Source organism: Capricornis sumatraensis, chromosome 4 (genome assembly GCF_032405125.1).
Source record: "Capricornis sumatraensis isolate serow.1 chromosome 4, serow.2, whole genome shotgun sequence".
Lineage (NCBI taxonomy): Eukaryota > Metazoa > Chordata > Mammalia > Artiodactyla > Bovidae > Capricornis > Capricornis sumatraensis.
In genome coordinates this window covers 16,504,103-16,531,965 of record NC_091072.1, presented here as the reverse complement: position 1 = coordinate 16,531,965, position 27,863 = coordinate 16,504,103, and the positions used below count along the sequence as shown (strand labels likewise).

At 44.3% G+C, this 27,863-nt stretch overlaps 1 pseudogene; it reads left to right on the top strand.

Annotated features, from left to right (window-relative positions):
• The window catches only part of LOC138078058 (calpain small subunit 1 pseudogene), a 32,321-nt pseudogene extending 12,402 nt beyond the window's left edge, over positions 1-19,919 (top strand).
• The last annotated feature ends 7,944 nt before the right edge of the window (positions 19,920-27,863 follow it).

Genomic DNA, 27,863 nt, shown 5'->3' with positions numbered 1-27,863 from the left:
GAACACCGGGGTACATGTGTATCAATTCTAGCTCCCTCAGTGTGAACATCTGTTCTTAATGCATGCATGCTGAGTTGCTTCAGTTGTGTCAGACTCTTTGCAACCCTATGGACTGTAGTCTGCCTGGCTGCTCTGTCCATGGGATTGTCCAGGCAAGAATACTGGAGTGGGCTGCCATGCCACTCTCCAGATTATTCTTAATAATCTGCTCCAAAACTACATGAATTTGGAACTTTCAATCCTAATATGTCATTCTAGATACCTTGGTGCTTCCAATTCCATTTATGTCTGTATGTATCCCAAGTGGCACTAGTGGTAAAGAACCTGCCTGCCAATGCAGGAGACATAAGTGACACAGGTTCGATTCCTGAGTTGGGAAGATCCCCTGGGGAAGGAAATGGCAACCTACTCCAGTATTCTTGCCTGGAGAATCCCATGGACAGCTGGCGGGCTACAGTCCATAAGGTCGCACAGAGTCAGACACGACTGAAGTGACTTAGCATGTATGTATGTTTATACATATGTATTATGTGTTCATGTATGAATGTATATATTTTTGGTAGCACAATGATTCAGATACTATCTTCCAATCACTTTGATTATCCTGAGAACAAAATCCAAACTTCTCACTCTGGTTCTAGGAAGCCCTCCAGGCTCTGCCTTCTGACATACATACTCCCTCTCAGTCACACCTTCCTAACTTGCCACCTCCCCTCTGTTCCTCAAACATATCAGGCATTTTCTCTCTCAGCACCTCCGCACTCCCCGTATCCTGCACTTGAATTCTCTCCTTCCTGATCTGCGTCCTTCCTGACCTTCAATCCTCAACTTTCATACAACTTCCTCAGACTGGTCATTCCCAACCTGCTCTCCAAAGTGACCATTCAGCCTCTTGCCACGCCTCCTAAATTCAATTTTTTTTTTTTGTCTAGTTCCATCAAAAGTATCTCGATCATTTCTTTACTTGCTTATTTTCTTTTTTTAGAATTTGCATGCTTTAACTATATGCCCTTCCCCTAGAGCAGTTCCTGGGACAAAGAAAGGGCTCAGTTAATATTCATGAAATAAATTAATGAATGATGACCTGCCTTCTTATGTGGGGCTCAGTGATATCCCCCAATCCTCCCTACTATCTATTTTTTGGTGAAATTCTGTGATGTCTGGCAGTGAGCAGTTTGGAAAGGAGCAGAGGTTTCTGTGTCAATGTGGGTCAGGTTGTATCCTGAGAACAATCTGGCTTCCTGGAGCACCTGTTGACAGGGCTGAAGCAGGAGGCTACCACAGGCACCTGTATGAGAACACAGTTAGAGCTCTCATAGGAAATAAATAGCAAAATTATGGAAAGTGACTGGCAGCAGAGAACCTGACACGATGCCTCGAAGCTCTGAAGGGAAAAAGTCAAAACTGTTGAAAAAGTCTACATTTTAATTGGCATGTCATATATCTCCCCCAAGCAACACTCGTTTGAGAAGAACGAAAAAAAATCTTCCAACATTTTTTAGAGCTGAATACCAAATACTTTTGCTTTATTTTCATACAGTGGGCCAAATTCTCACTCTGTGTACACATTCAAAATGCATGTGCGTGAGGCACCGTAGCTGGAAGCTAAACAGCTGCAGCAGAAAAGATAAACACACACATCTCTTACTTATGGTTGTATTTACACTTGTAGCTTTCAGGCAACTTAATTATTTTATTTTAATGCATATGTCCTTGTTAGGAGTTATCAGCACCTGGTAAAATGTACTCGGCCTCATGTGTTGATTTTAAAGTGCAGCATGTCATATTTGAAGTGGATAACCAGCAAGATCCCACTGTATAGCAGGGAACTCTGCTCAGTATTACCTGGCAGCCTGGATAGGAGGGGAGTTTGAAGAAGAATGGATACATGTATACGTATGGCTGAGTCCCTTTGCTGTCCACCTGAACCTATCACAACATTGTTAACTGGCTATGCTGCAATGTAAAATAAAAGTTTAAAACAGAAGAAAAAAAGTACATCATGTCAGGCAAAAGAAATGGTAGAAATATTTTTGTCCTCTTTGTTTTTTTCTAACACATTAGAACAAGATTCCTGAGAGCTTACATGACTCCCACAAAGTTCTAGAAGCCCAGAGCTGAGACAAAGTGGAGCACATGCTATAGAAATGTAAATGCACATTAATTTACTCATTAGCATATTTAAAGTGAAACTCCAAACTCAAGCCAGTAATTCTGAAATAGAAACATGCAATTCAATTAATGGAGGGACTTCCTCTACCTTATGTATTAATTTATTCCAGGACACAGAATTTGGATGTGCACTCATATATACATACATCACATGCATAATACATTCTGACCTTGATTTGAAACTTGATAGTTACTAAGTTGCAATGCTAGCCAAGTCATTTTTTTCTTCTGTGACTTGGTTTTCAATCTGAGAATTAATGAGTGGTGGTAAAGCTCCTAACAGAAGTAAGAACCACACACAGTGCTATCTTAATGTACACCTCTTCAAAGGACTAGTGGAAAGCTACAAATGGAAAAATGCCGAAGTGGCATGTACCTCCCACCCACTTTTCTTGTAGCTCAGTTTTCTAAGAAACACTGACATTATTTATAAAAAGTATGAACAATCAAGACGGTATAAAAAATGCCAAGTTGCTTAAGCAGAGGCATTTTAACTGCACAGATGGCTGGAAAGATCAAAGGCCGCATATATAAAGTCATTTTTAAAAATTTCACGAAGACATTAGCAAACTCGAAATCAGCCTAATTTTAAAAGTTGTAAATGCTCAACAATAGCTGCTGTGATTGTAAGAAGTGAGAAGGAGGGGAAAGGGAGGAAAAGAAAGTGAAAGAAAAAAGTAAAAAAATTAAGTAGCTCTCTTCACAAATCAAGGCAATTAAAGAGACATCTTCTGAGAACGAAAAATGAAGCCAAGAGATGAGCTCTTGAAGCTAAAGTAACTGACCATGATATCTGGCTTCTAGAAGCTGGACACTGAGATCACCCACTACTGGTGGCAACACCAGACTTTCTATACAGAAGTGACTTAGAAGCAGCCATCCTGCTGGAAGCAGTAGCTAGGAGCTTCTCTGGAAGCTGCATTTGCAGAAAGCACAACCCTTTTACAGGATGTGTGGATGGCCTTTATGTGGATGGCCTTAGGGCATTGATAAAAACTGGGGGGGGAGGGGGTAGGGAGAGATAAAAAACACCCTTCACATACTGACAACTCTTCCTTTAGACCTGCCATTGCGTTTTGAATACACGTGTACCCCCTTGTATACTCTTTATGATGGAGAAACAACAGATAGTGCAGAAACAAGTGAGGTGAAGAAAGATTCCTGTCTTCTTAGGGCAGAAGGGACCTCAGACATCACCCAGTATGTGAGCTGCAGGACATACGAGGGGGTGAAACAAATGCTGACAGCTATTGAATCTGGGTGACAGGAACACGGGGGGTTTGTTACAGTATGTTGACTAATCTGTGTATATTTTTATATGTCATGATAAAAATGAACGAAGGAAAGGAGGATGATGGAGAGAAGAGAGAAAGGAAGGAACGGAGGCGGGGGGAGGGAAGAATGCAGCAACGTAGGGAAGGAAGCAGCAAGATAGGGAAGGAAGCGAGAAAGAAAGAAAAGAGAAAATAAAAGAATAAAGAGAGGGAAAAAAAGTGAAGAGGAAGGAAGGGAGGGAGGGAAGCCCAGCTGCAAGTCTTGTAGAAGGGAAACACTGGCAGTTTCCCCCCAAACCAAGGATGAAGCATGACCACAGCAGGAGACTCACACTCCACACTCTGTGCATATCTGTGTAAACCAGGACTCACACTCTGACCCTACCTTTAACACGGGTCTTTTACTTCGGCAGAAACTGGTCCCACCACTGCCTCAGCTCTTGGGAAGCAGGGATCCCTTTTGAAATGTTCACAAGGGAGGGGCTGGATCTGTCCAGAGGCAGAAACCAACGTGAAATCAACATGGCCCCTGTGTGTTCAGTCCTGGGTCCAGCTTCTCTTTGCCCCATGAGAGGCCAGCCCAGCACATCTGCCTCCCAGATGCACAGCTTCATCACAATCAGACGGCCTCTTAGTTTATGGCTTCGAGTTGCAATCCTTGTATAGACTCTTTTATTTCTTGAAAATCCTTCACTACTCGACAGTCCTAGAAATGCATGTCAGCTCTTCACAAGCCAAATTAATCCCCTGCCATTTCAGATGCCAAGTCCAGAAAGTGTTCAGAAGGAAAATCAAGGGAACTTGACTTGGTGAGGAGAAGGAGTTAGCTCTTTGTGGCAAACTGAAACGAGCAGACAGACCTCCTCGTATTCCAACCCAGGTGTTGTTTTTATGTCTGCTGCTGAGCCCTACAATGGCTGAAAACCCACTGGGAATGTGGGTGAGATCCCTTGAAAGTAATTTTGTATACGAGTAGCAGTAGTGTTAGTCGCTCAGTCATGTCCAACTCTTTGCAAATCAATGGACTGTAGCCCAGCAGCCTTCTCTGACCATGGGATCCTCCAGGCAAGAATACTGGAGTGGGCTGCCATTCCTTTCTCCAAGGGATCTTCCCCACCCAGGGATGGAACCGGGGTCTCCTGCATTGCAGGCAGATTCTTTAGCGTCTGAGCCACCAGGGAAGCCAATTTTATATCTAATCAATTCACTGAAAGGTTACTAGAGTCTGCTAGGTGCCAAGTACTGTGCTATGTGCTAGAAATAAGATACAAACGACCCCAAGAAGGTCAAAGTCAAGTGGGTAAGATTACAAAAGAAGTCAGCAATGATAATCCACTGTGACATATGTGATGAGGTGTTTACATGTGCGTACTCACATGAAGACAGAAAGAAAAGGCTACAAAGAGGACATGGCATTTGAGTTGAGTCTGGAGGGATGACTAGGCAGCACCTACTGATCTGATCCCATCACTTCATGGCAAATAGATGGGGAATCAGTGGAAACAGTGGCTCACTTTATTTTTCTAGGCTCCAAAATCACTGCGGATGGTGATTGCAGCCATGAAATTAAAAGACGCTTACTCCTTGAAAGGAAAGTTATGACCAACCTAGATAGCATATTGAAAATCAGAGACATTACTTTGTCAACAAAGGTCTGTCTAGTCAAGGCTACGGTTTTTCCAGTAGTCATGTATGGATGTGAGAGTTGGACTGTGAAGAAGGCTGAGCACTGAAGAATTGATGCTTTTGAACTGTGGTGTTGGAGAAGACTCTTGAGAGTCTCTCGGACTGCAAGGCTATCCAACCAGTCCATTCTGAAGGAGATCAGCCCTGGGATTTCTTTGGAAGGACTGATGCTGAAGCTGAAACTCCAATACTTTGGTCACCTCATGCAAAGAGTTGACTCATTGGAAAAGACTCTGATGCTGGGAGGGATTGGGGGCAGGAGGAGAAGGGGACGACAGAGGATGAGATGGCTGGATGGCATCACCAACTCAATGGACATGGGTTTGCATAAGCTCTGGGAGTTGGTGATGGACAGGGAGGCCTGGCGTGCTGCGGTTCATGGGGTCGAAAAGAGTCGTGCATGACTAAGCAACTGAACTGAACTGATCTGATGGTTTGAGAAGAACAAAGCAGGAGGAAGAGCGAGGACCAAGGTCTGGGGCCACATACCGGTGTGAGACGTGCACCCGGCACAACCCATCCTCTGGGTGGATCAGCCTTTGCGCAAACATTATTATGTACCTTCTGCATTTCCTAAGCTGAGTGGGGTGATGCACACAAGAATCGCAAGTGCTCCCTGCTCAGAAGAGCTCACAGCAAAGTCTGCTCAGAACTGCTCCCAAGAGTGTCGGCTAGACTTCAGGTTGAAAGTGAGGAAGCAGAAAGGTTTCCCTGGGCAAAAGAGCATCTCTCACAGGACACTAGAGCCCTGCCAGGATTTAAGAGCTAGCGGAACAGAAGGGCCAGCTAAACCTTAGGGACAGTTTCCGAGTCATCACAATACAGTTCTGTTGGTCCTTCCTCATCTGTTCCGCTGGCTTCTCCTAGACACTTTCCCTTCTAAAATCTGTTCCTTGACCACCCTCCCTGCCATAAACACCCAGATTCACCAAAGACCTCAAGCTGACATCCCCCTAGACTGCCTTTCCCAGCAATGCCTCTTACTCCAAATTGCTTCCCTTCCCCGCAAAGTCCTCCAAACCTTCAACTGTGCAGACCTCAGCTCGATGGTAAGAAGATGAGCAAAGAGAGTAGTAGGATGTGAACAGACAACAATGCTCTCACATCTCCCTGTGAACCAATTATTTTTTTTAAATAATACTTAAATTTTCAAATTGTAGGTGTCATTTCAGGTAGTCTGGAAGGGATGTTTAAGGCAGGGACTTGTTTCAGGAGTCCTTAGATTCTACAACCAGAATACAGGCTCCCTACTCACAAATAAACTTGGCCCTGGGAATGAAAAGAAGACACAGCTCTCCCACCAGAGAGAATAGGCAGCCTCTGCTGTTTTGTGTTTGGGATCCACCAGTTCATGGCGGGTCCTGGCTGGCCTGGGTGAATCTGTAGCCTCTCCTCGTAGGACCAAAGAGCTGGTTTGAAGGTGATGGTGGGAGAGAGCTGCCCACGACAAGGTAAGCATGGCTCTGGGACCCAGGTCTGTCCTCCCTGAGCAGTTCCTGACCACTGGAACCCAGCATATCAACCAGGGACTCAGAGAACCCCGGGGACCCAGACACAGCAGCTTCCTGTCCCCCCTTTGCCCTCCACCCCCAGGCTTGCTCAATCCTCTTGTTCCTTGCCCAGGAGCCCAGGCACTCCCGTGGATGTTCAGGGAACCCTGGTGCAGACTCCAGCACCCCCATCTGCCGCCCACCAGGCCCAGCTCCTGCCCTTTCGCAGAATTTTCCAGGAATCCAACCAGGACTTCCTAGCAGGCCTCCGATCCCCAGGCCTTTATCAGTGATGTGCCAAACCCCATATCTTCTTCTGGGACCCAGCCCTCAGCACAGCCATCCCTGGCTCAAATCCCACCCCAGCTGGATTTATCTTCAGGGAGCTGAAGCGCCAGGCCCTCCTCAAAGCCTCTGGGTAAACACCCGCTGATAAAACTCAGCCGCATCCCAGGTGGTGGCTCGTGTCAATAGGGGGGTGAGGGTCCCGGAGGTCCGTCCTCCAGCAGCGGGGTGTGGGTGCACCTCTCCATCCGCCAGAAAAGCCAGCCTCGTGGGAGACGGTGACCACAATCCTTCCAAACCAGAGGATTGGGCGTATGGAACGTTTTCACCTCTTTGCTTCTCCAGTTTTGGAAAAAATAGACCAAAGTCATCTCCAGGGGTGAAGGGAGTCTTATCAAGCTGAAGAGAACTCAAGGAAACCTCAGCCATCTTGCAGGCTCCTTCGACTGTTTTCCGAGCATTCACCCTGATAGCCCCCACTGGCCTCGCTTCCCTCCCACCAGTAAACAAGCGGCTCTAATTAAGCTCGGTCTGTTGGATAAAGGTATACAACCTTGAAGGGCCCATAAAACACAGCTTCACTCTGAAGACTTCAAAAAGCGCGAGGTCCCTCTGTCAGGCCCGAGACAAGGTTAATTTACGTCGTTGCTATCTTCCTCTGAAGGACTCGAGTTACCCCACATCTGTTCTCTGTCTAATCTTTGGAGGAACAGTGTGGTGGTCTTGGCAGCTCAAGGCATTGACTGGTCTCTTAACTGTTTCCTGCCTGACACGTCCAGGCTTTCAGGTCGGAATTGCTTTCGCCCCTGTGAAAGCTGTCCATTCCCTTTCAGATGATGAATGTCCTGACCATTCTGTGCTCCCTGACCTCAACTCAAGGAAACTACCTTGCTCCCCGGACTGGCTGACTTCACACCGAGAGAGACTGGGAAGACTGGCAGGAGAAGAAAGCAACTACCCTTTCATTTTCAAAACGAAGAGCAAAGACGATATGAGAGGGGAAATTATGCAAGAAAATCTGGATGTCAGACAACGCTGTTTTTCAGTCTGTGGTTGCAATTAGAATTTTTTTGAAATTAAACAGAAGAAAAATATCAGAGTGTATTACATTAGTAAGGGCATTCTTTTGTAGAAATTTTGCTTTAACTGTATAAGCATGTGAGTGTATATTTTCTGGGGTATAATTTAAGATCCCTTCCCATAAGTTGCAGCCAAAGGCGCTTGCAATTCTGGTGGAGTATATTTGGAGCTGTCTCGGTGCTACAGCTTTTAACATTTCTCCTCAATGTGACTGTGACCAAGTCTGTTTTCTCATCTGCAAATTGAAAGTGGTAATAATATGCACCATATTAGAGTGGTCAAGAGGCCCCAATAAGATAAAATGCATGTGAGCTTTACTTCAAGGCTCTATCCCAATCAAACTCCACCTTACATCCCAGGAAGGGCTTCACGGAGCATGCCCAAGTTGGGTACCAGATGAGAGAAAGGGAATCACAGAGGAAGCCTCAGACTCAGGTGAGCATCAGGACCTCACCTCACACGTTGCCTCATTCATTTAACAATATTCATTGGAGGCCTTCTATGCATTTGACTATAGCGATAAATAGACAGGCTTTGCCTTCGTGGAGCCATCAGACTAGTGGCAGGAAGCCAAATTAAAAGAAAAAAATGACTGTGTGTGATACGAGGCTGAATTATATGGGGGAAAATTAAATGGTCTACAAGTAGACCAGTGCATTTGTTACCAGTTTTATCTAAGATCCCATGCAATGTTTTAGCAAGTTTGGGTGGCTAAAATGGTGGAAAACCACTGTATGTCTGTATTACTTAGAAGTGTTGGGGTATGTGAAGTAACCCAATAACCTTTTTGCAAAGGACACCCTTGGAATGCTCTTGATTTCTAGGAGATAAATACATGGAATTTGTTACCTGAACTAGTGGTAAAGCCAAAACATAGGTTTGCAGCAGGCTTAGATAAATACCTGGATAATAATGTTTAACAGCATTTAATTTTTTTTAATATTTTATTTATTTATATAGCTGTGCCAGGTCTTAAGCTGTACATGCAGGACCTTTCAGTTGTGGCATGTAGGATCAGTTCCTTGACCAGGGATCAAACCCAGACCTGCACTGAGAGAATGGATTGTTAACCACTGAACCACCAGGGAAGCCCACTGAAGGTAGAACTGTTCCTCAAAGGTGGTATGCATTAACCAAACTAGGTGAGATTTACATATACAAGAGAGACTCAAATAGATACATGTACATGTGTGGCTGAGTCCCTTTGCTGTCCATCTGAAACTGTCACAACATTGTTCATCCGCTATACTCCAACACAAAAAAAAAGTTAAAAAAAAGAATTTCAAATTTAAAAAATAAAATTAGAAAATTAAACCCTTGGAATTTCCTCGGGGGACAAAAAGGCAATGTGCATTAACCAAACTAAGTGACATTTACATATAAAACAGAAATTCAAATTTTCACTAAAAATTAAAAAAAAAAATTATCATCCTATGGTCTAGTATAGAGTCAGTGAATTAAGGCTTGTTAGTTCTGCCTGACGTCTGTTTGTGTAAATCACGTTACAGTGGAGCTCGCCCAGGCCCAAGGTTTACACGTGTCTAGGGCTTCCTTCCCCTCAGAGCAGCAGAACTGCATTGCAGTCACAGAGCTGCTACGGCCTACAAAGCCTAAAATACCTGCAATCTTGCCCTTAAGGTGTGCTAAACTCTGAAGGGAAGAGAATATTTTTGTCAATGAAACTAATAGATTATCTGCTTGGAGGAGAAAATTGAAAGTGAGAAGTTTGCTTCATGAGCATAGGAGCAGAAAAGGTGGGCTCGCTTGGGTAATGTGAAGGACTCATTCTCAGCCGAGGAAGCATAAGACGTGGTTGTCTGTTACAGAGGAGCCATGTTAGGATGGTTTCCTTTAGATGTTTTTATGTGAATCGTTTTTAAAGTCTTTATTGAATTTGTTATAATATAATGTTCATTGGACTATAATATAATGTTCATTGGAAGGACTGATGTTGAAGCTGAAACTTCAATACTTTGACCACCTGATGAGAGCTGACTCATTTGAAAAGACCCTGATGCTAGGAAAGATTGAAGGCAGGAGGAGAGGGGATGACAGAGGATGAGATGGTTGGATGGCATCACCGACTCAATGGACATGAGCTAGTAAACTCCAGGAGTTGGCCATGGACAGGAAGGCCTGGCGTGCTTCGGTCCATGGGGTGGCAAAGACTCGGACACGACTGAGCAACTGAACTGAACTGATAATACTGCTACTGTGTTAAGTTTTGGTTTTTTCGGCCAAGAGGTCTCAGCTCCCTGACCACAGATCAAACCTGTAGGCCCTGCATTAGAAGGCGAACTCTCAACCATTGGACCAGCAGCAAAGTCTCAGGGAGCCATGATACTAAAATCCACCAGAAAAGCTTCTCTGTCCTCTGGGCTGTGCCTGAACAAATCTGACCACTATTTAGTTTTTCCTGACTTTTGTTATCATGCCTCCATTGCTGGAGAACCCCCATCAGATTTATGTAGCATGCTAATCCCTAGGCTTCACGTAGCGTGAGCCAAATCAGTCCTGTTTCCTCCCTGCACAGAGCCTGCCTCATCACTGACACATCTGGATGGAATACAGACGGGACTCCGAAGTCATGAAGTGTAACACAGCTATGCACTCAGGATGCTCTCACTGGTGGTAAAGGATGGCTGTTCCTAGAAGCACAGCAATTTCTGAAAATCATCTTTAGCTCTATCACCCACGTTACACTTCTAAATCTTCTTTCCCCATCTTCAAAATTCCATTATGCTGTGTGTGAGATTTCCTAATAACACGGGCAGACTGTCCTTCTCATTGTGAGTCATATTTCTCTGGCTATGGACAAGCCTTTTCTTACATACATCAACTCAGTGTCTTCTAGTTCTGTTCGTCCCTCCTCATCAAGACACTATGGCTAAGGAAATAAGAAAAGAAAAAAAGGGAGCAATGAGGAGAAGATGAGAGAGAAAGGAAAGAGGGAGGGAAGGAAGGAGGGAGAAAGCAAACAGGAGGAAGACGAAAGACAATGAAAGGGAGGAAGGGAAGGAAAAAAGCAGAAAAGAAACAGAGATGAAAATTCCTAATTTGTTAATTTTATTCCTGCCGTATTTCCATATATAAATTGTTGTGTGCTGAACTGCGTCCCCCTGCCACAAAAAAAAAAAAAAAAAAGATGTTGACATCCTAAGTGCCAGTATCTCAGAACATGACCTCACTTCCAAACAGTGTTGTTGCAGGTTTAAGATCAAGTCATACTGAAGTATGGTGGGCCCCTCACCCAATATGATTGGTGTCCTTATAAGAGGAAAGACCCTCAGAGAGCACCAACCAATCACAGAGGAAGAATTGGGGTTATGCAGAGTGGGGCATGCCAGTGACAGTGGGCCATCACCAGGAGTTAGGAAGAGTCAAGGAAGGATGTCCCTACACATTTCAAAGGCAGCGTGGCCCTACTGTCATCTTGATTTCAGACTTCTGGCTTCCAATACTCTGAGACTATACATGTTTGTTGTTTTAAGTCACTCAGTCCAGGTGCTTTGTTACAGCAGCCTTAGCAAACTGAAAAAGAACTAGGTTGAATCTTGTAGCTCAGTGCCAGACTGTGTGCCCCCTCATCTATTTCAGGGCATTGGTTTTATAGCTGAACCCATTTCTCTTTTTCCAGTTTTTAGGGGCTCCTCTTGTTTGACCTTACTTACTTTCTGCATGTGGAGGGCAGTCATTTTGCTGAAGAATTGTTTCCTGTCTACCTCAATAAATGCTTTTTGAACAGTGTTGCACAAAGTGCTGTGTCTTGTACAAGAGCATTTTACTAAAAAAGTGAGTGGAAGTACCTTTTCTTATACATTCCTAACACATGTCGAGTTCTTTCTTCCATGGGTGCGCAGTGGGTTAAGACACTAAAACTCGCGTCCATACTCTCTAAGGCCTTTCCTTTCTTTAACTGTGAATTCCCGCACTTCCCATTAGCCCCAGCTTCTGAAACCAAGCCACGCTCCTCCCCCAATCAGACAAAACCCACGTAGACAAATATCCTTTAAGACACATCAAGACTCACGCAGATTCTGGCTCCAGTCACTGGTAAAGAACAGTGATGAGGATGACAGGAATCTTTGGCTTTTTAAGCCATAAACTTAGCTCAAGAGTTCTGATTCATAGCTGGATACGAAACACTGTGGGAACGTTGATTAGCAGGTGGTCACATCAGGTGGATGAATTGCTTCTCCTTTCTCCAGTTATTCACAGTTCATTTTCCCTTCAGAATATTTTAGGTAAGGGCTTGGAACGCTAACATGTTTGGGTTTTAGATCCTGGAAGGAGTGCAATGGAATTTTTTGGCAAGCTCTGTTGAGTGATTTATGCACTGCTCCCATTGGATAATTTGTTTTACGCATGCGTGACAAGACTGATGCTCTGGAAACGCTTGTTTCAAATTTGCATGTGTTGGCCCTTCCGCATCCTGCACTTGAATGAAAAAAAAAAAAACCCTCTGCAAGAGATGGTTATACGACCTCCTCCTCTTGAGATAGATCCTTTCTCTCCTTTTTTTATTTTTTCTCCCACCAGCAAGAGTCATTAAGAAGCCAAGAGTAGGAATGCAGATTTTAAGATTGGCAGGAAAATACCCAGCTAAAATAACTTGGAAATATGTTGGGAATTTCAAAAGCACGATGTGTGCAGAAAGGATAATCAAAACAAGAATCGCTGAGGCAGCTAGGAAGCGTCAAAGCAAGCAAACTCCGCTAAGGGTTTGCGGGTGAGGGCTTCTCTTTGATGAAACAGGCCATTAATGGCTCTTACACATCTGAGCATGAATGTCACCCTGGTTGAGCAGAAAGAGGACTGTGAACAAATCATATCCGAAAGACACTGAAGGTGGTGGTGTAAAAGCATCAGCCTCCTTGGAATAACTCTGGCCAGAGCCACCCTCTAGGACAGTGGCAAGCTAGCTAGCATCATAAGAATGGTATCGTCACAACGTCCTGCAACTCAGAGCTGGAAGATGGCAGACATATTCCACTGAGCTTTTGATGGGCCGTTGAGTCTATTCAATGGGTACCCCTGCCAATAAATAAGATTACCTAGTCCTGATCGTTTATTATTAGTTGGGAACCCCATAGGGTGTAGGGTCAAGCTCACGGGGCCGGTGCTAACAGGGGTCACATCCAGCAGCTTGGTTTGTCAACAGGAACCCTGGATTCACATCAAGAACTAAGGTCTGGCTTATGAATAATCTTTCTTCATCTGAGATAACAAGTGATTTTTCTAGGGTCAGTCACCATGATTAGCACCCTAGGAGAGATCAATATACCCAGACGCATCTGGATAAAGGCAAAGAAAGATGAACCTTGGTGCTCTTGGAGAGGGCATTGTATCAATTAGGGGCCATGAGGCAGACAGATGGTGCATTAAGAGTTTAAGGAAGTTGAGTGAAGAAACGGGGTGAAGGGAGCCATCAAGCCTTGTTGACACGCCAGGAGGAGCCACACCAGAAATCTGTCACCACCTGGAGTCTGAAAGGACACACAGAGCGGGTGGCAATCTTGAAGCCCAGAGCATTAGAGCCGTGGAAGGTTTCGCGAATCCTTTTGCCGTAAATGATGGAGCCGCTGCTACAACTGCGATGAAGCAGGAAGGAACTAGGAAATGAACAGGTGGCTCCTTTCCCTTCCCAGCTGCAGTCTCTGGAGGTACTTTTCCTTTAGTCCAAACTCCAGGCAGCCCTCCTTAGCCTCGGGACAGAAGACTGGAGAATGAATTGGTGGATGAAGGAGAGGCAAACAGAAGTAATTTTTGGCACAGGCACCGAAAAATGGAACAGGCCTCGCCTTTGTATAAGGTTGCAACCACAGGTCATCTTGGACTGAAGCACTTTCGCTCTGCATAGGGTCACTTGTGGGGTTCATCGTCCCCCCACACATGCTCACTCTATGAGCTGTAATGCATTTAGGTAACGTAAATGCAGGGTGAATGGGTGTTCCCGCTGGGAAGAGGGGAGGACAACATGGAAGCTCCCTATTTATATAGAAGCTGATTCGGGGTATGGAAAAGTGGTTTCTTGGCTTCACCATGTGGCATGAGGGATCTTAACTGCCCAACCTGATATCAAACCCATGCCCTCTGCAATGGGAGCATGGAGTGTTAACCACTGGACCACCAGGGAAGTCCCAGAAATGTAGTTTCCAGAGAGGAAACATACTAATTCTAAAAAGCACTGAAAGCCTCCCAAAGCTGGGCTAACCAAGAGCATAGGAGGTACCTGGGCTGGTGACAAAGACTAAAAACCAGGGCTTCTTGGAGGTTCTGATAGGAGAGCTGACTTCTGCACCATCCATGGCTAATGTCAAGGATATTCCAGATCCTGTCACTCTGAGCCAGCAATGTGCTTGAGGAAAAATGTCTGGGTGTGGGAACATGAATCAGAAAGAGTGTGATCTCTGCACCCAACACAAGTCACTACTGGGACCTACCACAGCACAGATATTACCAGCAACTGCAGACAAATCTTCACCAAACTGGCATAATCCATCTTCAACCACAAACTCAAGAGGCAGCAAGAAATAAAAGCAGGTACTTTCCTGGTGGTCCAGTGCCCAAGACTCCACTCTCCCACTGCAAGGCGCCTAGGTTCGATCCCTGGTCAGGGAACTAGATTCCACATGCCATAACTGCAACCTGGCAGAGTCAAATAAATAAATAAACATTAAAAAATAATAGTAACTGTGATAGTGAGCTGATCAGAACCCGATTCTCTCTCCACTGCCTGTGTATCACAGGCTGGAGAAGAGGCCCACTGACTCAGCATCTGGAAGCTGACTACTCAGATAGGCAGATAAGATTCACACGGAGAAGACAAGAAAGTGAACAAAGCTGGTATAACGTGCCAGAGGCTTTCAGAGCTCAGAGAGATGGCTGCAGGTGGTCCCGGAAGACTCATAGAGGCTGGGAGCAGAGCCGAGCCCAACAGGATGAAGACTGTTTAGGGAGGTAGAGGAAGATGTTAGGAGAAAGTCTCATCCCAGCCAAGCTTCCCTAGGTGGAACGCCGAAGACGCGCTGGGGAGATGCTGCGTGACTCATCGGTCCAGAAAAGAGTACACTGAACATGCCTGAGCTGGAAGAGCTGATGAAAGCAGTGTTTACAGAAAGTCACTCTGGCCATGGGGTCCCAAATGGACTGCATTTGGGAGCAACTGGAGGTATGAAGCGGAGATGGTGATGGCACCCCACTCCAGTACTCTTGCCTGGAAAATCCCATGGATGGTGGAGCCTGGTAGGCTGCAGTCCATGGGGTCGCTAAGAGTCGGACACAACTGAGCGACTTCCCTTTCACTTTTCACTTTCACGCAATGGAGAAGGAAATGGCAACCCACTCCAGTGTTCTTGCCTGGAGAATCCCAGGGACGGGGGAGCCTGGTGGGCTGCCGTCTATAGGGTCGCACAGAGTCGGACACGATTGAAGCGACTTAGCAGCAGTAGCAGCAGCAGGAGGTATGAAGACAAGTTAGGGAACTATTCAAGCTAAGAAATAGTACAGAGATGGAGTGATGGGGCTCATACACCTGTATCTCTACAAAAAACCACCTGTCTCTGGAATTTGAACTTGAACTTGCCAAATAGCATCAGATCACTTACCAGCGTAATATAACGAGGATCCACTGGTTGTCAATTTTCCTTTTCTTCCTGTCATGCATACCCTACATCTCACTCTTATCTACCAGTCCACTCACAAAATAAATGCAGGAAGTTCCCTTCTGACTAATACAACAGCTTTAGGCTTCCCTGAAACAACAAACACAACAGCATGTGTGTATGTGTGTCCTTTCCCCAAAAACATCCCTTTATGCAGGGAGTTAGACAAGGAAGCAAGAGATGGAACTGGATGTGATAACTACATGGCTAGAAGGGCACGAATAAAGAACTGTAGGAGTTGGGACTTCTCTGGCGGTCCAGTGGTTAAATTTTCCTGCTTCCAATACAAGGGGAATGAGTTCAATTCCTGGTTGGAGATCTAAGATCACACATACCATGCAACCAAAAAGAAAAACTGTAGGAGTTAATTGATTATACATAAATCATGCCACTTTGGGGTGATTTACTGAGAAAGGGGACAACCATTTTCAGATCAGCAGAATCAACCGTGGTCTGCAAGGCTTTCACAGGAATCCTGCGCTCCCTCCCTTCAGGTCACCTCCTATACAGAAGGTCTGCTGAACTAGCTTGCTTCCTTCAGTCTAGCGGGTCTTTTCTTCTGGTGGGATTCCTTAAAGCTGCATTTAGTTAGCCTCATCCTATGATTTGCTGTGATCTCAAAGACAGTCACAATTATTCCTCCTGATTCCAAGAAGGTATGCCAGCATCTCAAAAATCTTTGTTATTGTTCATATCCAGCCCTATTGTTCTGACCATCTGATGATTGATATTTGTGCAGGGTCTGAGTTCTGCTACTCTTTTTTTTTTTTTCTTTTTTGGGCTGTGGTCCAATAAAACTTTATTTACAAGAATAGGCATAGTTTGCACATTTTGCTATAGAGAATTTACAAGAGTTAAAATGTATTCTAATTTTGCCCTTATTTCTACTGCATGGTCCTTTGGAAACCCAGTAAAAAAAAAAACACATGTAAGAATTAAAGATTTTAAAATTAAATTAAAAAAAAAAAAAGGCTGGAAATGGTTGCCATGATCATCGGGACTTGAACTTGAAGCTGTCTCCCTAGCTGCTGAAATCGCTCTTCAAATGAGTTTGGCTCCTCTTAAGCATCAACAATACTTGCTGACTCAGACAGCAGCTGAAGCAGGGACCTTGCTAACCTCTGTCTCTTTCTGAAGGCCGGTTGGTACTGCTTCTGAGTGAGGGCTTTGGAATCATGAAACTTTGTTGAATACGATGATAACACTTAATTCCTGCCAGTTGCCCTCTGGTCAGAAGTATAATTAGAGGTCTGCAGATGGTCTGGCAAGGTTTCTGGAAGCAGTAGAAACCAGCAGCTGAGTGCACAGCTATATGAAATTAAAAACTGTTTCAAGATATGGACCATATGTACACGTACAAATCCATTAGGGAACACGGTTAGCTCTTTGCATTATATGAGTATTAAATGCTATGGGAAATCAGGGACGATCAGAGAGAAACACTGGAAAGGAAAAGAGAGAAACATGAATCAAAATCTTAACCTAGGATGGTTGCTTCTCAGATTTAGTAGGATATACTTTGGTTAAGAAAACAGAGAAAACAGACTCAAGACTAACAACTCAAAGACTGGTCAGGGAGAGTGAGTCAAACAGCAATGCCTCTTTTCTCAAATCCTTAAATGTATTAGGGTCTTGTTTTAAATTAGAGAGAGACCAAATTAGTCTTTTTATGACTATAATTCAAAAGTCTTTATTGTAATAGCATGTGGAGCACTATGGTTTTCATTTTAGGAGTATTACAGATTTGCATAATATTGTGGGAACAAGGAGTATGAGCCTTACACCCGTAGAAGAAATCAGTGATAAGAAGTTAGACTAGCAGAGAAATGAATGATCAAAGGGAATCTTTGAAAAGACAGTAAGATATTGAATGCATTCAAGGAAACCTGTTTACCAGCTGTTTGGCTAAAAGTTCATTTTAAAATCAGGGATGTGGCCTGTACTATTTGAGACTCTATGTGTCTTCAGGAGACGGACACTAGCATTAAAACTGAAAATCTTTCATCAGTTTCCTGAATATTGGGACAATATCGTGTTCAGTTGTAATCCATATGGTTAGCATGTTCAAGGTCAGGTTTCTTCCTGGTTTCATGAGCCATCAGGGACCCTCTTCTTTTAGGTGTGTAAGCAAAGGTGATTCTTTCACGAATCAGGGTGCAAGCCTAGCTTTTACACACTTTTAATGATCTCTGTCCCGAATCAGAGAAGGACCTCTCTGGTCTGAGTTAGACTGACACTGAGGCAAGTCTGCCGTATGCCTGCCTTGTCTGCAATTCGAGGTGATGCTGAGGTTTTCTAGGAAGAATGGATCACACTTTGAGACATCCGCCTCCCACCGAGTTCAAAAACAAAACAGTAATAGACATCAGAAGGATCAAGACAGGACCACTGGGAGTGGCGAAGAATCGCTCCCAGGCAAAAGGTATTGTCCGCAAAAGTTTTCCTTTGGCTCAGGTTAGATTTCAAAAGACATTTCTCTAAGTGAAAGTTAATATTAAATTAGAGTTCAGAGAGTAAACTAAAATTTTTAAATACTGTAATCTGAAGCCTTCTCTTTAGGGTAGCAAAACTGAAATCCATATGCTAGCAGATGATCTTTGACTCAAACCATTTTAAAGGACCAACATCACACTTTGTAATATTCTGTTATTATTAACTCTATTCAAAAACATGTTTCTCACAGGTTCTTTGCACATTGTTAAATGTGCAAAAAATGGAGAATTTTCAAGGACCTTGAGCCTCTCTGTTCAGTTATATAATACATGGGTGGGACAGTATAAGGATGGCCTGACATTCATGTCACGCTAAAGAATAAATCCCTTAGAATTTATTCCCATCTTTTTTCTTGAATTTTGGTACCTGGTTCTTTTATGCAGTGACAGCTTCTATTATCCCAGTTTATAGTTCTAGTCTGTCCCCTATATCCATGTCTAGCATTCACCACAAAGTTGCTGAAGTTATTGTTGAACAAATCACTGTTGAATCTAGGAAATTTCCACCCTAAAGCAGCAAACTAAACACTTACTATGTGGTGGCTCAGACGGTAAAGCGTCTACCTACAATGCGGGAGACCAGGGTTCGATCCCTGGGTCGGGAAGATTCTCTGGAGAAGGGAATGGCAACCCACTCCAGTACTCTTGCCTGGAAAACCCGATGGACGGAGGAGCCTGGTAGGCTGCAGCCTATGGGGTCGCAAAGAGTCGGACACGACTGAGCGACTTCACTTCACTTCATGTCTAAGTTACCGGGAAACAGAAAGATGAAAACCCACATGCCTCATTAAAAAAAAAAAAAAAAAAATTCAGGCGGCAAATATTTTTTACCTTTCAATTTTTTCTTCTTTTTGCTGGAGATAATCGGAGTTTGTTCCTTAATTTCCTTTAGAGTTTCTCAAGCAGCCTTCCTCCAAAATCTAACACCTGGGGCTGATGCAGAGGTGACTGGAGCAGCGGACGGTGAGCGTGAGGGAATCTTGACTCACAGCCACGGCGCTGGTGAGAAGCGGGTCGGAGGTGGGCGGGGAGGCGGGGAGGCAGAGGCAAGGGAAGAGAAGGTGGAACCTGGGTGGAACTGAGAGGAGACGTGGGTCGGGGGAACGCTGCACGAGCGCCAGCCTCGGTGGCAGCGGTGCTGGCGGGACCACCACGTGCATCCTGGGCGGGGTCTTTGGCGAGGGACCAGGAGGCGCCTGCGCAGCACTGCCCAGACCCCGCCCCTTGCACGCCTCACTCCATCCTCTAGGCCAGATGGTGAGGAAGTCCGGCAGTTCCCGAGGCTCTCTGCCTAGCTGACAGTAGACACAGGGCACTCACTGCCACAGAACTCTCAGACCTTCTCAACCAAGTCATAACCCAACATCCTGATCTGAAGGCTGATCGTTTGGGCATTGATACCTGTCGCAGCCTGGTGGCCGTGATCGATAGTGTCACGACCAGCGAGCTGGACTTTGAGGAATTCTAGTGCTTATGGAACGACATTCAGAAGTGGCAGGAAATATACAGTTTGACCGTTGCTGGTTTAGGGACCGTAGGCAGCGGGGAACTCCCCAGGGACCTTTGAGGCATCAGGACTCTACTTGAATGAGGCTCTCCACGACAGTATCGTCCGAAGCCACTCAGATGAGGGAGGAAACGCGGGAGTTGACAGCTTCATCAGCTCTCTGGCCCAGCTGGTCAGTTTTCCGAGCCTTCAGAACTCTTGACAGAGGTGGCACTGGCCAGATCCAGGTGGACATGCAGGAGGGGCTGCAGCTGTCCGTGGATTCCTGAGCGGGAGCCTGGGACCTGCCCTCTCATCGCCTTCCTATGGGAGTTACCCTGGACTCTCCTGGTTTCACGCAGGGCTGATCCTGTCCGCGGACACACCTTCAGGAGCCTTTCCATTCTCCTAGCCCCCTGCACCCAGCTTCTCGAGCCAACAGCCAGGACCCAATGTGCTTCAGCAGGCCGTGCCCCCAGGGTCACCCCACCCCAGCACACCCCATCTCACCCCCACTGCACCCCCTCTCCTGCACCTGTGCCATGCTCAACGCTTGTGTTGCTTCCACACCACAAAGGCCCTCCTCTCAGTTCTGGGAAGATCTCTTCAGTCCCTACACATCCATTTCATTACCACCTGGGAGGCGAAATCCAGGCCATCACAGGCCCACAAGCCTCAGTACCTTTGTCTGTGCTCTGCTCCCAGCCTGCCAGGCCCAGGAAGAAACATATTCACCCCAGTTGCTGCTGTCTCTAAAAAAAAAAGTGCAAACTTTTCTCTTGTAGTCGCTATAAACTCTTATGCATACCTCCAAGCCTTTTTTGAAGAATTCACAGACAGCTCAAGATTCTAAGCCTGTGTTATTTTGAGCTACGATTCAGATTTACATAATTAGGTCAAGAAAGTTCAATAGCCATTTACTCGCTCATTACAAAAATCTATCCTCTCCCCCTTCTTTGCCCTCAGGAAAGGATGAAGCTGTGTTGAAATTAAAGGATCTGTAAACAAAGGAGACCCTGGATCAGATGCTGCCTAAGTATTGGGTTGGCCAAAAAGTTCATTTGGGTTTTTCAGTAAGATGCTATGGAGAAACCAGAATGAACTTTTTGGCCAAGCCAATACCATGTACCCAGGGTTTTTGCTTTGTTCCTCACAGTTCTGTCATACACCTAAAGAAAGAAGAGAACTGTGAACACTCTTCCTGAAAATAATTAATGATTGATTTGTTGTGCTTGGAATGTGTAACACAGGGAATTCCAGAAACTCTGACTACCCTTACCTGTGGGCAGGAGAAACTGTACATGTCTTTCTGAAGAAATGATCTCTGCTTGAATATCCTGCTTGTGATCAGGAGAGTGCTGTTTTAGATTTAAAGCCTGCTCTGCAATTCCACCCTAAAGAGAGACTCTATTTTAACAAACAAGCAAAGATACAGACTAAGAAAAAACTCCCTTATCAAGTGTATGTTTGTAGAAACCCACATCGCTTCCTTTGCAGGAGTAGCCTTTGGCAATCATTCTCATTGTGTCCCTGATGTTCATTAGATTGGATAACCTTGGATGAATCAATAGCCTGTAAAATAACACCCAAAAGTAGTTTGCAAGATTTTATAAATTCAAACATGTCAGACATTTAGCATCATGTCTGGAATAGCAAAGCTATTCATTAAATACCAGTTTTCTTTCTTCTCTTTTCTCCATATGTAGCATTTAAAACTTACTGTGTATACCACTTGGAATTTTATGTAAGCTTTGGGAAAATACTGTTTAATATGTGTGCTTTAGGAGAACTGTGAAAGAATTTACCCCAGTTACACACCCCATTTACATGGTGAACAAAAGTGTGTAACACTGTGTGAAAAATCAGGGCCAAACCCCTTTGGCAGGTCTTGAGGCTAGTTAAATATTCCCCACACTAAAACAAGCACGTTGGCCTGCTCCGCCTGATCAAAGTGATGGGAGGTTGAAACCAGAGTACAGAGCACTTTAAGAATCTTGGGCAGTATCAGGCGTCAAAAGAAAATTATTATCTGTTTTACCTTCCTTCTAATAACCTACTTAAAAATGAAAGTATATTTGGATGAATTCCAGCTGAAAGAAACCCCCCTCTGAAAAGAGGATTCTGCCAGCTTTTCTAAGCCTGTTGTACATATACTCCATGGGATACTGTGCCATATGCTTGGCATGAAAGATTGAAGTGAATAATGGGAAAAAGAAAAAGGTTTCTTCGAGTTAAAAAATTTTTTCTCTGAGCAAAAAGTGATCATGAACTTTTGATGTTGTAATCATTCTGACTAAAGGATACCATGTCTAAAGGGTTATGTTAGGCCCAACATAGATGTGTCTTTGTTTTGAGTCAGGGTTTAACATATAAAGGACTTCCAAAGAACAACACCTGGACTTCCCTGGTGGTCCAGTGGTAAAGAATCTGCCTGCAATGCAGGAGACCCAGATTCCATCCCTGGGTTGTGAAGTTTCCCTGGAGAAGAGAATGGCCACCCATTCCAGTATTCTTGCCTGGAGAATTCCATGGACAGGGGAGCCTGGAGAGCTACACTCCATGGGATCACAAAGAGTCAGACACAGTTCAGTGACTAAGCAACAATACTGAACTCAACAGACTAAAGCACTTCAGCTGATATAATAGTTCTTATCAAAGGTTTAAAAAGTACTTCAGTCAAGGCTGTTAAGCTTGGGGAGAAGAAAAAAGAGAGAGAGAGAGAGAAAGGGACTCCTCATGTGTAACTGAAAATCTGTGGAAACACACACCTATTACCTCTTTACCTCCTTCATCTAAATCTCCCCCTGTAGAGGCTTGATGATGTAAATTCATTCCAGATACAAACTTGGACTTCCTGTTATGTGTGGAGTTGTCAGAGAAATATTTGGGACATGCTCATGCTAAAAATGTATTCATCATTTATCTGAAATCCAAGTTTCCCTGAACATCCTGTGTTTATTTGCTACTTTGGCAACCTGACTACATGTCATGCCTTGTGGTAAGCTCTGGGTTTAAAATACCATTACTTATTTCAAGGAACTCATCCCCTTCAAAGACTCTCAGTGACTCTACTGTGCTCAATGGGTAGAAACCCACCACAAGAGAAACTCCTTGATTCAGCTCCATATTCTACAGACCAGGAAGCTGGAGCCTTAAGAGGTCACCTGACTGGCCCAAAGGCACAAAGTTGCTCCAAGGCAAAGGTGGTACTGGGTCTCACATTTCAAGGTTCTTTCCAGGGTACCTCTGTCCATTGGCCTCTTTGTTGCAGGAAGAGGGACCCCTTCCAGGGCCCGAAACTGGGCTCTTGTCTAACACTCAGAAATGAATTGTACGAGGAGACACATGTGCTGACAAAGCAAGAGATTTTATTGGGAAAGGACATCCGGGTGGAGAGCAGTAGGGTAAGGGAACCCAGGAGAACTGCTCTGCCGTGTGGCTCACAGTCTCGGGTTTTATGGTGATGGGATTAGTTTCCGGGTGGTCTTTGGCCAATCATTCTAAGTCAGAGTCTTTCCTGGTGGCGCATGCATGGCTCAGCCAAGACGGATGCTAGCGAGAGGGATTCTGGGAAATGGACGGACACACGGTGTCTCTTTTAGACCTTTCCCGAACTCTTCCGGTTGGTTGAGGCTTATTAGTTCCCTATTCCTTATCAGGATCTCCTGTCATAAAACAACTCATGCAAATGTTACTATGGTGCCTGGCCAGGGTGGGCGGTTTCTATCAGTGTGCTTCCCCTAACATCTTCACTCTTGCTCCTGAATGCTCTTTGTGTTAGGATAAAACAGGAGACTGACGTTGACTTGGTGGAGAGAGGGACGCTTCTAATAGAAATAATCTGATTTCTTTTGATGAGAAAGATAACTGCATTTTAGTCATTCTTTTACACAGAAGAGTGTGTAAGAAAGAGTCAAATGGGACAGAGCATACATTCGGTTATACATGTTCTTGTTAAATGAATCACATTAACTTATAATCTCACCTTATGTAGATGAGACCATTATCCCATGATAAGAATATCTCTCATTGAAATGGTAAAAGTATACCCTTGAGACTTCGACCTCCAGGGGAGTGGATTCTACCTGCCCGGGCATGTTATATTGAATTGAGGTCACAGTTATGCAAATAACATTCCAAACATTTTTCTCCCACTGACCTAAGGGGGCAGTTCAAGCTCCCACCTCTCCCATTGGTGAGGAACTCTGACTCCTGGACTTGGAGAACTCTCCAGCCCTAGAATGAAGTTGTTATTGTTCACGTGCCTTCTGTGATGGCCCCAATCCTCTCCCACCTTCCCTCACCCTTGCCCTTAGTCAGCATGACAACACTTGACTAAGAAATTCTACTTGAACTTTGGTTGATTTCAGAAGAGTGGCATGACTTAAATGTTGACCATTTACTGATTAACTGTGAAGACAGAATTCCTCAAAACCGTGAAATAAAGTTTGAAGCCAAAAATTTGACCCAGGTAAACTGTAAATATATTTTCTTAGGATCCTTGACATTTATGAACTTTTCTGTGGGATCACAGCTCTAGATAATGAATTGCTATGCACTACATTTTGGGATATTTCTTCTCCTTTGTTTTCCTTTCCTCAGACCTCCTGGACATTAGAAATTGGTCTTTTCTTTATCAAGCATGTCCATACATGTAAATTATGGAATTGTTGATGACAGGTTTGTTATTTCATAGTTGTAAAAAGATCCCTAATAAGCATCATCACAAACATATGATAATAAGAACATTCCCAGGTGGCCATAGTGGTAAAGAACCTGCCTGCCAATGCAGGAGACTTAAGAGATGCAGGTTTGATCCCTGGGTCAGGAGGATCCCCTGGAAGAGGGCATGGCAACCCACTCCAGTATTCCTGCCTGGATAATCCCACAGACAGAGGAGCCTGGTGGGCTACAGTCCATGGGGTTGCAAAGAGACAGACATGATTGAAGTGACTTAGCACACACACAAGAACATTCGGAATAGGACTGAGCACAAGTTAGAAATTCAAGAGAGATTGATGTAGGGCTCCCCAGGTGGGTCAGTGGTAAAGAAGGCACCTGCCAATGCAGGAGACACAGTTTCATCCCTGGCCCAGGAATATCCCGCAAGCCATGGAGCAACTAATCCCATGTGCCACGACTATTGAGCCTGTGCTCTAAAGCCCGGGAGCTGCAACTACTGAACCCACGTGCTGCAAATATATGTGCCTGGAGTCCACGGTCCACAACAAGAGACGCCTTCATACCACAACTAGAGAGGACCCCATACTCATCACAACTAGAGAAGAGCCCTCAGAGCTACAAAGACCTAGCGCAGCCACAAAAATAACTAAATAAATAAGCAAATTTTTTTTTTTAAAAGAGAAACTTGTTATATCCTTTAAAATACTATGAGAGTCAGTGCAGGTATCCCCTGATTTTCAAAACTTCACTCTAAGGCACTCTGCTTTTACAGAAGACCTGCATGAGTACTAACTTTCTCTAATGGAAAGAAATCTGAAGGAGATTTTTGCTTTGACCATAAAAGGCAAAAAGCAAAACAAGTGTGCAGCATTTGTTTGTAGAAGCAGAGGGGTGCCCGGAACAAGGAGGGTGGCCCTACCAAGCTTCTTCCCCACAACCACACTGAGCACCCAGCCGCTGTGGCTTTGAACTGTGTCTTTGAGCATCTGTACTTTATCTCCATGTATTTTGCGCTTCCGTTAACAAGACATGTCCTAATATAATCACTTCTTTGCTTTACACCGCTGTGGCTTGTGAAAGGTTCCATTGAAACACTCTACTTTCTGATAGCAAGGGAAACCTGTAAAGGTGTACTGGAGGAAGTAGAGATGCATGGAGGGGGTAAATGAGATTATAGGAAAGCAGAGGAATAAACCAGAGGTTTATTCCCTGGCAGTCCACTGCTTAAGACTCAAGGCTGCCAGTGCAGGGGGCCGGGAGCTAATATCCCACATGCTGTGTGAGATGCTGCCAAAAGATAAAACAACACAAAGATAAAGACAGAAAAGCCAGCGTTTGTTTAGGGTGAGTTAATGCTACTATCAGCATCCCCAACAAAGAGGGCCTAGCCTTACATTCAGTTACTTCCTATCATAACATTTAATATGAATTAAAATAAGAATTAAAAACTATCATCATATCATTTGTTATTATTACTACCTAAAATTCCATCCATCTAAGTGTCCCATTGCCAACAGGAACCTCAGAATAAGCAGCCTTCACTGAGTTAAACCTAAAATTATTTCCGAATTGTCATCCTACCCACTTCCTTTTAAAGCCAAGCTTAATCTTGTCGTTGATATACTTATCGAAACCCTTTTTAGAATTCATTTATCTCACAAAAGCAATTCAATTGAGAATGAAAAATATGTTTAGTTTTTTTTGATAGAATTTCTCACTGACTTTCTGTTTCTGAGAGTACATCCATTCTATTTGCTAGAATGTAATTATTTTCCTTATAGAGGTAATTACTTTGAAGTGGACCTAAACAAGTGTCCCCAGATAGCCGTGTATTACTGCTACCTTTAGCTGACATTCAAAACAATGGGTACAAGCAGCTTTCTCAAAGATGGTGCTATTATTATCACTAACTTCGCATTTACTAATAACTTTAACTAATTAGTATTTAACTGGTGAATAAATGCCTCATTAAACCAATTCTGATAGGTTCATGATGCCATCTAGTGGTCAACCTTCAAAATACCATCCCAGGGGCCATTTTCTTTCTGCCCATCAAAATGAAGCCTTTATTCTTGAAGAAGTAGCTCCAGATACAAAATAAGAACTGTTGGTTGGTACCCCGGCACTCTCAGACAAGGCCACGATGGCGTTTCTAACATCGAAGCAGTCTTGGTGAAAATCAATTATCATCCTGTGTGCCTTAGGTTCCTCTTCCATTTGGGGGATGGAGCCAAGGCCACTTGGAAAAAGGCGAGTTGCACAAAGCGCTAATTCAATGCACTAGCTCACTCTCGTTAGTGCTATACTACACAGCTCATGCTTCCCAGCTGGGGAATCTAAGTATAAGCACTCAGTTCTCTTCAATACCTTAGATAATAAATGATATTTATGCAACCTTTTTTATTAAATAAGACTCCTATGTCATCTAATCCTAGCAGCTACTTTGTGAACAAAATGGAATGTACTCGTATTACCCTGGAGGGAACTAAAGTTAATGAAAATTAAGTGACTTGATCAGAGTCAGGCACCTACAAAAAGCTCAAATTCAACCATAGGTTTTCAGAATCTCAGTGACCCTTTCAATAAGCCACCAGCATAGTAAAAAGCTGATAATTCATGACAAAGGAGACCTTCCTTCAGAAATACAGAAGACTGACTATATACTTATCTATTAATGTGATTTACTGCTTTAGAAGGTATATAAGGAAAAATACATGGATATCTCAATAGATACTTAGCAATTGATAAAATGCAATGCCCATCCTTGATAGCAGCAGACATCTCAATATAGTAAAAGGATGCCACCACAGCTTGGTAAAGGTTACAAAAAAGAATCCTATCACAAACCCCTCATGTAGCGGTGACACCTTATCACTGTCTTCTAAATCTTGGCTTTTGAGTTTCAAGGATTTGGTAGAACACAGAGCAACTTTTCCCCTGAAGTGGTAGAATAAAAGGTTACATATCCGCTGAGACAGAGCCCTTCATTAAGTCAGAAATGAAGGGGAAAGGAAAATAGAAACAGTAGAAACTGTAGCAACATCCGAGGCATCCGGGAGCCAGTGAGCCGGCTACTCCCCATGGACCGTCCTCTCCGCATGGACCGTCCCAGGTAGGGTTCCCCAGACAAGGCCTCAGAGCGCCCCCTACTGCAAGAGGGTGCAGGAGCAGTTGACTAGAAAGGTGGTGAAGGCTCTTCCGCAGCCCCGGCTGGTTTCCTAGGAGCCCAAGGGATGTTTGTGAAGGGTGGGATAATTTTAAATCCACTTCTGAGGGATGCAGGAGCAGCTAAGAGAGCCCCCAGATCTGGAGAGGGCTCACTGTCAGTAACAGTGGTCCTTCTGAATAAGGACCAGATGGAGCCGTGGATGTCTCAAGACAGAGACCCCGATGGTCCCCCAGGACGTAGTACCCGGGATCCCCTGTGGAACCTACACATAACCTAAGAAAAAGTGTAAAGGAGATGTGCAATTTAAAAAAGAATATGCTTCTACCGAAAGAAAAATTAAGATCGGGACTTCCCAAGTGGTCCAGCAGTTAAGACATTGCCT